The sequence below is a fragment of the Artemia sp. Qi Xiang Cuo genome, chromosome 13, assembly GCF_049724085.1.
Source record: "Artemia sp. Qi Xiang Cuo chromosome 13, ASM4972408v1, whole genome shotgun sequence".
In the NCBI taxonomy this organism is placed as follows: Eukaryota; Metazoa; Arthropoda; class Branchiopoda; order Anostraca; family Artemiidae; genus Artemia; species Artemia sp. Qi Xiang Cuo.
In genome coordinates, this window is record NC_142806.1 from 71196632 (window position 1) to 71211429 (window position 14798).

The following is a 14798-nucleotide window of genomic DNA, read 5'->3' on the forward strand; positions in this document are numbered from 1 at the left end:
AATTGGTTTGAAAATTAATGTTAGGAAGACTAAGTCACTAAGGCTATGAATAAGTGAAGATGAAAAGGTGACGTTGGGTAATGAAAAGATTGACCAGGTATTATTAGTAAAGATGGTGGGAGCAGTGAAGATGTTAAATATAGAATAGCCAAGGCTCAGGGTGTTTTTTCACAGTTAAAAAAAGTCTGGAGGAATAGGAAGATAAGTCTGCAAACCAAGATTAGAATATTAGAAGCTACAGTGATGACAGTGGTCAAATATGAATCTGAAGCATGGACGCTCCGAAAAGCGGATGAAGATTTGCTAGATGTTTTCCAGAGAAATTGCTTAAGGATTGTTCTGGGTACCCGGCCTACTGACCTTATTTCAAACAATAGGCTATACGAAAAATGTGGTTCCATACCGCTCTCTAGGGCTATAATGAAAGAAAGGTTGAGGTGGTTAGGGCACGTTGTGCGGATGAAGGATGACAGATTACCGAAGATTGTTCTTTTCGGCCAACCATCTAGGGCTAAACGGAAAGCAGTTCATCCCCGTCTGGGGTGGGAGGATGTCATAAATAAAGATATAAAGGAAATGGGAACTTCGTAGGCGGGTGTAAAAAGGGAGGCTTTGAATCGATTGGGGTGGAGGAGGAGCGTGCGTAGCTGTGTTGGCCTCAGGTGGCTTGGTGCTGCGATGAGTTGTTAGTAGTAGTAGTAGTATATATGTTACTGCGAATTTTGGACATCTGGTTAATGCTGACATTCACCAGTGAATGTACAAAATTCCTTTTCCTCTGCTTGGATTCAATTAGCTTTGTGAAACAGCTTTTTCACACTTATGCAAGCTATGGTGGTTAAAGTTAGATTAGATTATGTTAGGTTAAGTTTGGTTACAAATATCAGAATTATGATACAAATCTAAGCTAATCTAACCCGTCATCATCAAACCTTACATTAAATTAAATAAAAAAACAAGTTTTTTTCAACTGAAAGTAAGGATCAACATTTAAACTTGAAACGAACAGAAATTATTACGTATATAAGGGGGGTTGCCCCCTCCTCAACACCTCGCTCCTCATGCTAAAGTTTTTTGGCCTTAAAAAAATTACTTATTGCTCTAATTCAGGGATGGCCAACCCAAATTATCTTGTGGGCCGCATTTGAAATACATCATAACTCACGGGCCGCATACAAAATTATACATACCCATATTTGATTTAGACCTATTATAGATATATTTTGGAGTGACGAATTGAAAAATAATAAATTTTCATTAATTATGTTTACTATTATTTTTACATGTAAACATAGATAATATAATAATAATAATAATTCTAAATGCACATTGTAAAAATTATATTATACTAAAAAAAAATAATGAAATAAAAAATTAAAATCATAGAAAAATATTTATTTCACTAGTGCGATATTTGTTTCTCCGCTTTTTCACTAACTTTTGCAAGTCGATCTAAATTTGGGTATTTGCACATCGTATTTGGTGTTTATGGTTAGCATCCGTTGTTTTTTTGTGCGTTTTTTTTTTTTGTTTATTTTAATTTTCTAAAAAAAAAACGATTCGGAGGTGTGAGTTGAACCAAAAGCGCTAACGACATTTTGCACCAAATTTCTTAAATTGGATAATTTTTCTTTAGTGACTTAAATGTTAAAAAAATATATTTTTGGTTCTGGATTTTCAAACATGCGTTTTAATTCATTATCGCACTGTATGTCAATCAGATTCATTTGGAAATATTCTGGGACAGACTCAATTTCAACATGAAAAGGAAATGAATATATTTCAAAAATTTTGGTGCATTTTTCCCAACTCTGAATTATTGAATTGGCTTTCAAAAGCATCAGCAAGTTTTCTTATTTCTTTTGCATATTTGATATAATTGTTAAATTTTGATTTCTGAAATTCTTTCAATGGAAAGTGATGAGCATTATTAATTTTCCATAGTGATTCAAATAACAACAAAGTGATTCATAGTGATTCAAATGAGCATTATTAATTTTCCATAGTGATTCAAATAACAACAGTTTCTTCTGAAATGCTATGATGTGATTAAATGTATCGAGTATGAGGTTATCTTTTCTTGCAATGATATATTTAATTCATAAAGTTTGTTGACAATATCCACTAAAAAGTATAAATCCAATAACCACTCATTTCTTAATTCTGACACAGGCCTTTGTTTGTAATTTATAAACAAATCATTTTCTTCTTGTAACTGATAAATCACTGTAAACATTTACAACAACTTAGACATCTGATTCGGCTGAAGTACACAGAATCTAGTTTATTCAGAAAATCCTTAAATTGTCGATGCACAAGTGCATGTGATCGAGTGTAATTCACTGTTTTTATAACTCTACTTGCATAACTTAATACATTGATAATACTTAGGCTATACAACATAATAATATAATACTTGGGCTATATATATCAGTAAACAATATTGTTAAGAATGAAACACCGAATCTGTAATATTCCAAGATGTGCGCGCATCATGAGGGCGCAGAATATCAAAGTGTGATGAATCTTCTGGGCCGAAAAAATGTTTATGGCGGGCTGCATGCGGCTCCGGGCCATGGGTTGGCCACCCCTGCTCTAATTAATCTCCCCTTATGTTTCAGGAGTTGTTTTCAAAGAATTGGGACACAATTTAAACTTTAAGCGTAAAGAGCGGGGTGTTGAGAAGGGACAACCCCCCTCTTATACGTAATAATTCTTGTTCGTTTTAAGTTTTAATGTTGCTCCTTAGTTTGAGTTAAAAAAAAATTCTTGTTTTTTATTTAATTTCTGATCTTTTTTTATAACGCCAGGATATCTGGCTCCACCTCCACGGAAAAATTCCCCTCCCCACGGAAATATCTTTTGGACAATTCAATCCTGGCGAAAATCTACCCCGGACAATTATTCATGACATCTCCATGTGTAAAATTGAATCGGTAAAGAGAAAGCAAGACAGGGAAGTTTCGTATAGGGATACTGGCAAATTCCTCTAGTGTAATTGTTTCCCCTGAAAAGTTCACCCCCTAGAAACTTCCCTCTCCATGGAAAATTCTCCCCGCGCAAAATCCCCCAGCTGAAAATTCGTCCTCCCCTCCTCACCCGAAAAATGTATGCATACTTTCCAATAACAAATGATATACGTAAGCAATGGACAAATTTTTATAACTTTAAGACCTTTCTCCAGGGGCTGTGAGGAGTCATGTTATGTTCAAAGACATAGTTATTGGGCCTTTAACTATGCTGAACAAAATAGCTATCTCAAAATTTTGATCGGACGATTTTGGGGGAAAAAGTGGCGTGGGAGGGGGCTAGTTGCCCTCCAATTTTTTTGTCACTTAAAAAGGGCTGTAAAACTTTTCGTTTCCGTTAGAATGAACCCTCTCCCGACATTCTTGGCCCACTGGGTCGATGTGATCACCCATGGGAAAAAAACAAACACGCATCCGTGATCTTTCTTCTGGCAAAAATTACAGAATTCCACATTTGGAGATTGGAGCTTGAACCTCTTCAGCAGGGTTCTTTGATACGTTGAATCTGATGATGTGATTTTCATTAGAATTCTATGACTTCTAGGGGGGTCTTTCCCCTTTTTTCGAAAATCAGACAAATTTTCTCTGGCTCGTACGTTTTGATGGGTAAGACTAAACTGAGCTATAATAATTCCAATGGTGCAGTTTCCATTTTAATCCGGTACTATTTTTGTAGGGCTCCAGGCTATTTTTCGAAGTTCCTAAAAATTCGATTTTGAAATGAACTTTTATCGTAAAGATTAATCAAAATAGTAGTTGCTATTCCGGAATCAGCCTCGAATGGCAATTACTCCTTAGTTAACAGGTTTTTTTTTCAAAAAGCGTTTGTAATTTTCGGTTACTCTGGGCTAGAATTCCTTCTTTACTAGACATATCGAGAACAACTGGGGGTATTAAGTTGAAACTTTTGGGGATACTGCTATTACTACTTCTGCTCTTACAATTTAAATAAATAAAAAGAGTGTAAGTGTTTCCAGGTTGCCAAAAAGCACGGGTAGAATCTTTTAGGAATTAAATTAAGTTTTATTTTTCGTGTCAACTTCAGAAGCTATAAAATTAAATTATAAAATACTGTTTGTGTCAGGATTAAAAATTGTTAAAAAAGATTCTCCAACATACAAATAGCAACCCATACTTGGATTCTTATAGAAAAAATTAAAATATGTAAAATATTATTTTTTCCATGAAAAACACTGTCAATAAAAAACGAACTGAAATTAATTTAAAAAACTTTCCACAAAACAAGTTTTTCAAAGAAAAGTAAAGAGCTCCATTAAGCCAAAAATGAGCAGAAATAAAATTAAATAATCTTCCAAGCGTAAAACTACCACAAATAACTATCAATAAATAAAAGAAACTCAAAACGAGCAAAAATTAGTGTGAGTAGGGCTGATAACCCCCATGATTTCTCAAGACCAGAACATAATTTGCGCTTTATTAAAAAAAAAAAAATGGCCGTGGATTGTCAGTGTAATCGACATATAGTGATATTTATTCCTTAAAGTTTTGATGAGTTTTATTGACGAAAGTAAAAAAAGTGGAAACATTTAAAGCGTATTTTGTTTTCAGTAAAGCGCAAATTATGCTCCGGGCATAATTTATATGCCCCGGGCATAACTTACAATTCTTGTAAATGGGCTCTGGCGGGTGGTGTCCACCCTAAAGACATTGCTATATAATTTATGTACTATTGGTAACAAAATTACTATCTCAGCATTTCAATTGAATGCGTTTTGGGAAAAGAGGATGTCAGGGAGGGGGGCTAGTTGCTCTCCATCTTGTTTGACTGTTAAAAAGGAACTAGAACTATACATTTCAAATCAATTGAGCCTCTTCTAAAGTTCACACGACCACCCTTTCCATAAAAACCTTATATGCCCCTAAGCAAAACTTACAACCCTTACCCCCAGACTCTGGGGGATTCTATCCCCCTCAAAGGCCTTATTATATGATCTTTGGACTATTTTTGAACAAATGGTTATCTCAAATTTTTATCGGATGCATTTGTGGAAAATACAACGTAAGGGAGGGGGAGCTAGTGCCCACCCATCACTTAGAATCTTAAAAAAGGAACTAGAACATCTAATTTCCAATGCATTGAGCCCCTTCCAGTGTTTATACGACCACACTTTCCATAAAAACCTTATATGCCCTCGGGGTATAGCTTACTACCCTTATGCTGAGGGTTGTGGGGGGGGGGGGGAGATTTCATACTCAAAGACATAATTTCCAGACCTTTCAACTACGCTGAACAAAATGACTATCTCAAAATTTTTATTAGATGTGTTTTGGGAATTGATGGGTGTGAGGGGAGGAAACTTGTTGCATTCCAATCACTTTTGACTATTAAACAGGCCCTTTCAATTTCCAATCTAGTGAGCCTTTTTTTGAAGCTTCTACGACAACAAATGGCCATCTCAAAATGTCTATCAGATGCAATTCAGGAACATATGAGGTGTGGCGGGGGATATCCACCATCCGATCACTTTCAATCTTAAAAGGGGCACTAGAACTTCTGATTACCAATCCAATGAGCCCCCTCCGAATTTTATACGATCACCCTTTCTATATAAACCTTATATGCCCCCAGGGCATAACTTACAACCCTTGCCCTGAGGGCTGTTTTTTTGTCATTCTCAAAGACATATTTCTGGACCTTTCAACTACGTTGAACAAAATGGCTATTGAGTTAAATGGCCTATTGAGTTAAATTAGTTCTTGAAACAAAACCAGCACGGCCTTTTTATTACTCACACAGATACTTTTCCCTCGGGGTATAGCTTACTACCCTTGCGCTGAGGGTTGTGGGGGGGGGGGAGATGTCATACTCAATGACAGAAGTTCTAGACCTTTCAACTACGCTGAACAAAAAGGCTATCTCAAAATTTTTGTTAGATGTGTTTAGGGAATTGATGGGTGTGAGGGGAGGGAACTTGCTGCGCTCCAATCACTTTCGACTATTAAAACAGGCCCTTTCAATTTCCAATCTATTGAGCCTTTTTTGAAGCTTCTACGACAACAAATGGCCATCTCAAAATTTCTTTAGATGCAATTCAGGAAAATATGAGGTGTGGCGGGGGATATCCACCATCCGATCACTTTGAATCTCAAAAAGGACACTAGAACTTCTGATTACCGATCCAATGAGCCCCCTCCGAAGTTTATACGATCACCCTCTCTATATAAACTTTATTTTCCCCCAAGGCATAACTTACAACCCCTGCCCTGAGGGCTGTTTTTTGTCATTCTCAAAGACATATTTCTGGACCTTTCAACTACGTTGAACAAAATGGCTATCTAAAAATTTTGGTTGTGTGTTATGGGAAATGGTTGGTTCGAGAGGGGGGTTAGTTGCCCTCCAATGACTTCCGATTATTAAAAAGAGCACTAGCCCTTTCAATTTCGAATTGAATAAGGCCTTTTGAAGTTTCTACGACAACTCCTTCAATACGAAGTGTCCGGGTCCAAAACCAAAAAATAAATAAATAACATATTTTGCCCTTATTGCTCTTTACTTAGGCAGCGCTATTGCGCTATTGAGCTGCCTATGATTGTGGTGGATGCCCCAACCATAATATATATTGAATAATATCCCTTAAACCCATATAGAGCAGATGCAATTGTAAAGTACAAAGAGTATGTGTAACTGATAAGAGTGGGAACTCGCACTATTGCCAACAAAACACCAACGCCATCTAGCGTCTGGCGAAGTTGTAAGGCTAGGCCTAGTATCTGTCTTTTAAATATCAGATTAGCCTACCTAGACTGCCTAATACTTGCCTTTAAGGTAGTTTGAAATGCAGGTGAGGATAAAGAGCCCAGAACTATGTAACTAGTTCAACAAGTCCTACCAGTTTAAACCTAGGCCTATTCTGTGCAGCCTTGATAGGCCTATTGAGTTAAATTAGTTCTTGAAACAAAACCAGCACGGGCTTTTTATTACTCACACAGATACTTTTCCCTCGGGGTATAGCTTACTACCCTTGCGCTGAGGGTTGTGGGGGGGGGGGATGTCATCCTCAAAGACATAATTTCCAGACCTTTCAACTACGCTGAACAAAATGACTATCTCAAAATTTTGATTAGATGTGTTTTGGGAATTGATGGGTGTTAGGGGAGGGAACTTGCTGCGCTCCAATCACTTTCGACTATTAAAACAGGCCCTTTCAATTTCCAATCTAGTGAGCCTTTTTTGAAGCTTCTACGACAACAAATGGCCATCTCAAAATTTCTATAGATGCAATTCAGGAAAATATGAGGTGTGGCACCCTTTCTATATAAACTTTATTTTCCCCCAAGGCATAACTTACAACCCTTGCCCTGAGGGCTGTTTTTTGTCATTCTCAGAGACATATTTCTGGACCTTTCAACTACGTTGAACAAAATGGCTATCTAAAAATTTTGGTTGTGTGTTTTGGGAAATGGTTGGTTCGGGAGGGGGGTTAGTTGTCCTCCAATCACTTCCGATTATTAAAAAGGGCACTAGCCCTTTCAATTTTGAATTGGCGAAATCGCCTACCTGGCGAAGCCTACCTAGACTGCCTAATACTTGCCTTTTAGGTAGTTTGAAATGCAGGTGAGGATAAAGAGCCCAGAACAATGTAACTAGTTCAACAAGTCCTACCAGTTTAAACCTAGGCCTATTCTGTGCAGCCTTGATAGGCCTATTGAGTTAAATTAGCTCTTGAAACAAAACCAGTATGGGCTTTTTATTACTCACACAGATATGTTTCCTTTCAGTGCTATAGATATACAGATTATGCCCAGCCTCTAATTCTGTTTGAAATTTCCTACTTATTTAAAGACACTTTTATTGCTTTCATTAGCTACTACGCTGTGTTTGGTGCCACTAGCTTTCAATTCCTATCTTTCCACGTTAAATCATGGAGTACGGGTTTTTTGCTACTTACACAGATACTTTGCCTTTCAGTGCTATAGATATACAGATTATGCTAGTCCTATAATTCTGTTTGAAATTACATACTTATTTAAAGACACTTTTATTGCTTTCATTAGGTACTACGCTGTGTTTGGCGCCACTAGCTTTCAATTCCTATCTTTCCACGTTAAATCGCGGAGTACGGGTTTTTTACTACTTACACAGATACTTTACCTTTCAGTGCTATAGATATACCGATTATGCTAGTCCTATAATTCTGTTTGAAATTTCACCCTTATTTAAAGACACTTTTATTGCTTTCATTAGCTACTACGCTCTGTTTGGCGCCACTAGCTTTCAATTCCTATATTTCCACGTTAAATCGCGGAGTACGGGTTTTTTACTACTTACACTGCTACATTTCAGTGCTAGATATATACAGCATATGCTATTACTATAATCCTGTTTGAAATTTCATACTTATTTAAAAATACTTTTATTGCTTTCATTGGCTACTACGCTGTGTTTGGCTCCACTAGCTTTCATGTACTATATATCAAAATTAAATCTAGGAGTAAGGGTTTTTTACTACTTACACAGATACTTTACCTTTCAGTGCTATAGATATACAGATTATGCTAGTCCTATAATTCTGTTTGAAATTTCATACTTATTTAAAGACACTTTTATTGCTTTCATTAGCTACTACGCTGTGTTTAGCGTCACTAGCTTTCAATTCCTATCTTTCCACGTTAAATCGCGAATTGCAGGTTTTTTACTACTTACACAGATACTTTACCTTTCAGTGCTATAGATATACAGATTATGCTAGTCCTATAATTCTGTTTGAAATTTCATATTATTTAAAGACACTTTATTGCTTTCATTAGCTACTACGCTGTGTTTGGCGCCACTAGCTTTCAATTCTATCTTTCCACGTTAAATCGCCCGAATTACGGGTTTTTTACTTACACCAGATACTTTACCTTTCAGTGCTATAGATATACAGATTATGCTAGTCCTATAATTCTGTTTGAAATTTCATGCTTATTTAAAGACACTTTTATTGCTTTCATTAGCTACTACGCTGTGTTTGGCACTTTAGCTTTTCCAATTCTATCTTTCCACGTTAAATCGCGGAGTACGGGTTTTTTACTACTTACACAGATACTTTACCTTTCAGTGCTATAGATATACAGATTATGCTAGTCCTATAATTCTGTTTGAAATTTCATACTTATTTAAAGACATTTTTATTGCTTTCATTAGCTACTACGCTGTGTTTGGCGCCACTAGCTTTCAATTCCTATCTTTCCACGTTAAATCGCGGAGTATGGGTTTTTTACTACTTACACAGATACTTTTGCAACACCAGTGCTATAGATATACAGATTATGCTAGTCTATAATTCTGTTTGAAATTTCATACTTATTTAAAGACACTTTATTGCTTTCATTAGCTACTACGCTGTGTTTGGCGCCACTAGCTTTCATTTCCTATCTTTCCACGTTAAATCACTTAGTGCAGGTTTTTTACTACTTACACAGATACTTTACCTTTCAGTACTTTATAGATATACAGATTATGCTGATCCTATAATTCTGTTTGAAATTTCATACTTATTTAAGAAACTTTTATTGCTTTCATTAGCTACTACGCTGTGTTTAGCGCCACTAGCTTTCAATTCCTATCTTTCCACGTTAAATCTTGAGTACGGGTTTTTTACTACTTACACAGATACTTTACCTTTCAGTGCTATAGATATACAGATTATGCTAGTCCTATAATTCTGTTTGAAATTTCATGTAATTTAAAAGACACTTTTATTGCTTTCATTAGCTACTACGCTGTGTTTGGCATACTAGCTTTCAATTCCTATCTTTCCACGTTAAATGTAGATAAGGTTTTTTACTACTTACACAGATACTTTACCTTTCAGTTCTATAGATATACAGATTATGCTAGTCCTATAATTCAGTTTGAAATTTCATACTTGTTTAAAGAAATTTTTATTGCTTTCATTAGCTACTACGCTGTGTTTGGTGTCATTAGCTGTAATTTTATATCTTTCAACGTTAAATCGCGGAGTACGGGTTTTTAACTACTTACACAGATACTTTACCTTTCAGTGCTATAGATATACAGATTATGCTAGTCCTATAATTCTGTTTGAAATTTCATACTTATTTAAAGAGACTTTTATTGCTTTCATTTGGTACTACGCTGTGTTTGGCGCCACTAGCTTTCAATTCCTATCTCTCCACGTTAAATCGTGGAGTACGGGTTTTTTACTACTTACACAGATACTTTACCTTTCAGTGCTATGGATATACAGATTATGCTAGTCCTATAATTCTCGGCTGAAATTTCATACTTATTTAAAGACACTCTTATTGCTTTCATTAGCTACTACGCTCTGTTTAGCGCCACTAGCTTACAATTCCTTTATTTCCACGTTGAATCGTGGATTACGGGTTTTTTGCGACTGACACAGATACTTTACCTTTCAGTGCTATAGATATACAGAATATGCTAGTCCTATAATCCTGTTTGAAATTTCATACTTATTTAAAAACACTTTTATTGATTTAATTGGCTACTACGCTGTGTTTGGCTCCACTAGCTTTCAATTCCTATCTTTCCACGTTAAATCGCGGAGTACGAGTTTTTACTACTTACAGATACTTTACCTTTCAGTGCTATAGATATACAGATTATGCTAGTCCTATAATTCTGTTGGGAAATTTCATACTTATTTAAAGACATTTTTATTGCTTTCATTGGCTACTACGCTGTGTTTGGCGCACCTTTCAATTCCTATCTTTCCACGTTAAATCGCGGAGTACGTGTTTTTCGCTACTTACACAGATACTATACCTTACAGTGCTATAGATATACAGATTATGCTAGTCCTATAATTCTGTTTGAAATTACATGATTGTTTAAATAAATTTTTATTGCTTTCATTAGCTACTACGCTGTGTTTGGCGTCATTAGCTTTCATTTCTATCTTTCCACGTTAAATCGCGGAGTACGGGTTTTTACTACTTACGAATGCTTTACCTTTCAGTGCTATAGATATACAGATTATGCTAGTCCTATAATTCTGTTTGAAATTTCATACTTATTTAAAGAAACTTTTATTGCTTTCATTAGCTACTACGCTGTGTTTAACCACTAGCTTTCAATTTCTATCTTTCCACGTTAAATCGCGGAGTACGGGTTTTTACTACTTACACAGATACTTTACCTTTCAGTGCTATAGATATACAGATTATGCTAGTCCTATAATTCTGTTTGAAATTTCATGCTTATTTAAAGGTAGCATTGCTTTCATTGGCTACTACGCTGTGTTTGGCGCCACTAGCTTTCAATTCCTATCTTTCCCGTTAAATCGCGGAGTACGGGTTTTTTACTACTTACACAGATACTGCTTTACCTTTCAGTGCTATAGATATACAGATTATGCTAGTCCTATAATTCTGTTTGAAATTTCATTCTTATTTAATGACACTTTTATTGCTTTCATTAGCTACTACGCTGTGTTTGGCGCCACTAGCTTTCAATTCCTATCTATCCACGTTAAATCGCGGAGTACGGGTTTGTTACTACTTACACAGATACTTTACCATTCAGTGCTATCGATATACAGATTATGCTAGTCCTATAATTCTGTTTGAAATTTCATGCACTTATTTAAAGAACACTTTTATTGCTTTCATTAGCTACTACGCTGTGTTTGGCGCCACCTAGCTTTCAATTCCTATCTTTCCACGTTAAATCGCGGAGTACGGGTTTTTCACTACTTACACAGATACTTTACCTTTCAGTGCTATAGATATACAGATTATGCACTTTAGTCCTCTAATTCTGTTTGAAATTACATATTATTTAAAGAAATTCTTATTGCTTTCATTAGGTACTACGCTCTGTTTTGCTTCATGAGCTTACATTTTCTATATTTCAACATTGTATCGTGGAGTACCTGTATTTCTCTTCTTACCCAGATACTTTACCTTTCAGTGCTATAGTTATACAGAATATGCTAGTCCTATAATCCTGTTTGAAATTTCATGCTTATTTAAAAACACTTTTATTGCTTTCATTAGCTACTACGCTGTGTTTGGCGCCACTAGCTTTCAATTCTATCTTTCCACGTTAAATCGCGGATTACGGGTTTTTTACTACTTACACAGATACTTTACCTTTCAGTGCTATAGATATACAGATTATGCTAGTCCTATAATTCTGTTTGAAATTTCATATTATTTAAAGACACTTTTATTGCTTTCATTAGCTACTACATATTGTTTGGCGCCACTAGCTTTCAATTCTATCTTTCCGTTAAATCGCGGAGTACGGGTTTCGCTATTACAGATACTTTACCCCTTTCGGTACTATAGATATACAGATTATGCTAGTCCTATAATTCTGTTTGAAATTTCATGCTTATTTAAAGACACTTTTATTGCTTTCATTAGGTACTACGCTGTGTTTGGCTCCACTAGCTTTCAATTCCTATCTTTCCACGTTAAATCGCGGAGTACGGGTTTTTTACTACTTACACAGATACTTTGCCTTTCAGTGCTATAGTTATACAGATTATGCTAGTACTATAATTCTGTTTGAAATTTCATACTTTTTTAAAGACACTTTTATTGCTTTCATTAGCTACTACGCTGTGTTTGGCGCCACTAGCTTTCAATTCCTATCTTTCCACGTTAAATCGCGGAGTACGGGTTTTTTACTACTTACACAGATACTTTACCTTTCAGTGCTATGACTGATTATGCTAGTCCTATAATCCTGTTTGAAATTTCATGTTTAAAGACACTTTTATTGCTTTCCTGTTAGCTACTTACATGTGTTTGGCACTTACTAGCTTTCCAATTCCTATCTTTCCACGTTAAATCGCGGAGTACGGGTTTTTTACTACTTACACAGATACTTTACCTTTCAGTGCTATAGATATACAGATTATGCTAGTCCTATAATTCTGTTTGAAATTTCATACTTATTTAAAGACACTTTTATTGCTTTCATTAGCTACTACGCTGTGTTTGGCGCCGCAGCTTTCAATTCCTATCTCTCCACGTTAAATCGCGGAGTAAGGGTTTGTTACTACTTACACAGATACTTTACCTTTCAGTGCTATAGATATACAGATTATGCTAGTCCTATAATTCTGTTTGAAATTTCATGCTTATTTAACGACACTTTTATTGCTTTCATTAGCTACTACGCTGTGTTTGGCGCCACTAGCTTTCAATTCCTATCTATCCACGTTAAATCGCGGAGTACGGGTTTTTTACTACTTACACAGATACTTTACCTTTCAGTGCTATGGATATACAGATTATGCTAGTCCTATAATTCAGTTTGAAATTTCATTCTTATTTAAAGACACTTTTTTTGATTTCATTAGCTACTACGCTGTGTTTGGCGCCACTAGCTTTCAATTCCTATCTATCCACGTTAAATAGCGGAGTAAGGGTTTTTTACTACTTAAACAGATACTTTACAATTCAGTGCTATCGATATACAGAATATGCTAGTCCTATAATCCTGTTTGAAATTTCATTCTTATTTAAAAACACTTTTATTTGTTTTCATTAGCTACTACGCTGTGTTTGGCGCCACTAGCTTTCAAGTCCTATCTGTCCACGTTAAATCGCGGAGTACGATTTTTTTACTTCTTACACAGATACTTTACCTTTCAGTGCTATAGATATACCGATTATGCTAGTCCTATAATTCTGTTTGAAATTTCATACTTATTTAAAGACACTTTTATTGCTTTCATTAGCTACTACGCTGTGTTTGGCGCCACTAGCTTTCATTTCCTATCTTTCCACGTTAAATCGCGGAGTACGGGTTTTTTACTACTTACACAGATACTTTACCTTTCAGTGCTATAGATATACCACAGATTATGCTAGTCTATAATTCTGTTTGAAATTTCATACTTGTTTAAAGACACTTTTATTGCTTTCATTAGCTACTACGCTGTGTTTGGCGCCACTAGCTTTCAATTCCTATCTTTCCACGTTAAATCGTGGAGTACGGAGTTTACACCCCACTGAATGCTACCTTTCAGTGCTATAGATATACAGAATATGCTAGTCCTATAATTCTGTTTGAAATTTCATGCTTATTTAAAGACACTTTTATTGCTTTCATTAGCTACTACGCTGTGTTTAGCGCCACTAGCTTTCAATTCCTATCTTTCGTTAAATCGCAGATGCAGGTTTTTTACTACTTACACAGATACTTTACCTTTCAGTGCTATAGATATACAGATTATGCTAGTCCTATAATTCTGTTTGAAATTTCATGCTTATTTAAAGACACTTTTATTGCTTTCATTAGCTACTACGCTGTGTTTGGCGCCACTAGCTTTCAATTCCTATCTTTCCACATTAAATCGCGGAGTACGGGTTTTTTACTACTTACCCAGATACTTTACCTTTCAGTGCTATAGTTATACAGATTATGCTAGTCCTATAATTCTGTTTGAAATTTCATACTTATTTAAAGACACTTTTATTGCTTTCATTAGCTACTACGCTGTGTTTGGCTCCACTAGCTTTCATTTCCTATCTTTCCACGTTAAATCGCGGAGTACGGGTTTTTTACTACTTACACGAATACCTTACCTTTCAGTGCTATAGATATACAGATTATGCTTAGCCTCTAATTCTGTTTGAAATTTCATACTTATTTAAAGACACTCTTATTGCTTTCATTAGCTACTACGCTGTGTTTTGCGCCACTAGCTTACAATTCCTATCTTTCCACGTTGAATCATGATGCAGGTTTTTACTACTTACACAGATACTTTACCTTTCAGTGCTAGATATACGTTGTGGCAACCTCTAATTCTGTTTGAA